The following is a 2,930-nucleotide window of genomic DNA, read 5'->3' on the forward strand; positions in this document are numbered from 1 at the left end:
GGAAAATCCTATCATTAGATTTTTTTAAAAATACGATATTCTTGCTTAACTAACGTTTTTACATAGGGATTAAGCATTTAGAACGAAATCTAATGTAGGAAATTGGTACTTTACTCTTGATCGGTACGTTGGGACTTTGAAAATATTCGGCCGTACGCGGCGCGTCTCGGCGCTTCGAACAGCTCCGGTGTCCCCATTATTTTCGATTTACGGCTAAAATAAATTTTTCTAATTTTTTTCAATAACATATTCTTGCTTAAATAACTTTTTTACATAGGGATTAAGCATTTAGAACGATACATTGTTTAAAATAAGGGCACTTTACTCTTGACATTTTACGGTTTTTTCAATTTTATGAAAAATCCTATCATTAGATTTTTTTAAAAATACGATAATCTTGCTTAACTAACGTTTCTACATAGGGATTAAGCATTTAGAACGAAATCTAATGTAGGAAAATGGTACTTTACTCTTGACATTTTTCGGTTTTTTCAATTTTCTGGAAAATCCTATCATTAGATTTTTTTAAAAATACGATATTCTTGCTTAACTAACGTTTTTACATAGGGATTAAGCATTTAGAACGAAATCTAATGTAGGAAAATGGTACTTTACTCTTGATCGGTACGTTGGGACTTTGAAAATATTCGGGCGTTCCAATCGCTCGTCTGTTGCATCATAGCGCGTATCGGCGCAATCGACCGATTCGCTCGACCCATTATTTTCGATTTACGGCTAAAATAAATTTTTCTCATTTTATTCAATAACATATTCTTGCTTAGATAACTTTTTTACATAGGGATTAAGCATTTAGAACGATATAATGTTTAAAATAAGGGCACTTTACTCTTGACATTTTACGGTTTTTTCAATTTTATGAAAAATCCTATCATTAGATTTTTTTAAAAATACGATAATCTTGCTTAACTAACGTTTCTACATAGGGATTAAGCATTTAGAACGAAATCTAATGTCAGAAAATGGCACTTTACTCTTGACATTTTTCGGTTTTTTCAATTTTCTGGAAAATCCTATCATTAGATTTTTTTAAAAATACGATATTCTTGCTTAACTAACGTTTTTACATAGGGATTAAGCATTTAGAACGAAATCTAATGTAGGAAAATGGTACTTTACTCTTGATCGGTACGTTGGGACTTTGAAAATATTCGGGCGTTCCAATCGCTCGTCTGTTGCATCATAGCGCGTCTCGGCGCAATCGACCGATTCGCTCGACCCATTATTTTCGATTTACGGCTAAAATAAATTTTTCTCATTTTATTCAATAACATATTCTTGCTTAGATAACTTTTTTACATAGGGATTAAGCATTTAGAACGATATAATGTTTAAAATAAGGGCACTTTACTCTTGACATTTTACGGTTTTTTCAATTTTCTGAAAAATCCTATCATTAGATTTTTTTAAAAATACGATAATCTTGCATAACTAACGTTTCTACATAGGGATTAAGCATTTAGAACGAAATCTAATGTCAGAAAATGGCACTTTACTCTTGACATTTTTCGGTTTTTTCAATTTTCTGGAAAATCCTATCATTAGATTTTTTTTAAAATACGATATTCTTGCTTAACTAACGTTTTTACATAGGGATTAAGCATTTAGAACGAAATCTAATGTCAGAAAATGGCACTTTACTCTTGACATTTTTCGGTTTTTTCAATTTTCTGGAAAATCCTATCATTAGATTTTTTTAAAAATACGATATTCTTGCTTAACTAACGTTTTTACATAGGGATTAAGCATTTAGAACGAAATCTAATGTAGGAAATTGGTACTTTACTCTTGATCGGTACGTTGGGACTTTGAAAATATTCGGCCGTACGCGGCGCGTCTCGGCGCTTCGAACAGCTCCGGTGTCCCCATTATTTTCGATTTACGGCTAAAATAAATTTTTCTAATTTTTTTCAATTACATATTCTTGCTTAAATAACTTTTTTACATAGGGATTAAGCATTTAGAACGACATGTTGTTTAAAATAATGGTACTTTACTCTTGTGATTTTTCGGTTTTTTTTGATTATTTTGAAAAATAAATTTTTGTAATTTTTTTAAATACGATATTCGTGATCAGTGAACGATTTCACATATGGATTAAGCATTTAGAATCGTGCGGACGCGTTATTAAAAAAGTTTACTCGATGCGATGGGACTTTAAAAAGTTTGTGAAAATTTTCATATTGGGAAAAAATGTGTAATTTTTTGTCTAGTTTACGGTAGTGTAATTTATTTTAATGTTTACTATAAAAATTTTTTTCGTTCGTTCACGCGCTATGTTACAACAGCACGGCCGGGCGGTCTGTTGCCGCAGCGGTTTACACTCATAAGCGCGCGTGCTATTCGGCCGGCGGCGCCGGCGTCCTTGCCGGCCGTTCGGTATCTATAAGAGATACACGGTCCGTGCGAGGCGGACGGAGCAGAGCGGGTTTTGGGCCAATTCTACGATCTCGGTCGAGAAGCTGTCTCAGAGCTCCTTCGGGGCTTCGGTCCTGACTGTTTCGTGCCGTTTACGTTACGGACTTTTCTCCACACAGCGTGGCCACGGGTCGGTGTCTTTGACCGAATGGCCCATATGTGGCAAGCCCTACGGGGTTGGTTACCCGTATGCACTTTGTATGTATACTCGTACTCACTGAGCAATCGACTCTTCTGTCCGAGCGATGGAAAAATTTTTTAAAATGCATCTGTAAGATTTGGAAGCAAATCGTACCAATTGAAAACTGTGGCTAAAATGAATAGCCCAGTGGAGAGAGAAAACTATCAAAAAACTGATTTTTTAAATCAAGAGGTGTCAGAAATCGAAATGCCTAGCGCGAGCGGAAGAACACGCTTTCTCGCCAGTCCAGCATGTGTCCTGTCCGTTCTTCCTCGGCTTGCCGATTTTGCCCAGATCAGAGGTTTCGTGCTTC

The sequence above is a fragment of the Megalopta genalis genome, unplaced genomic scaffold (genome assembly GCF_051020955.1).
Source record: "Megalopta genalis isolate 19385.01 unplaced genomic scaffold, iyMegGena1_principal scaffold0287, whole genome shotgun sequence".
NCBI lineage: Eukaryota > Metazoa > Arthropoda > Insecta > Hymenoptera > Halictidae > Megalopta > Megalopta genalis.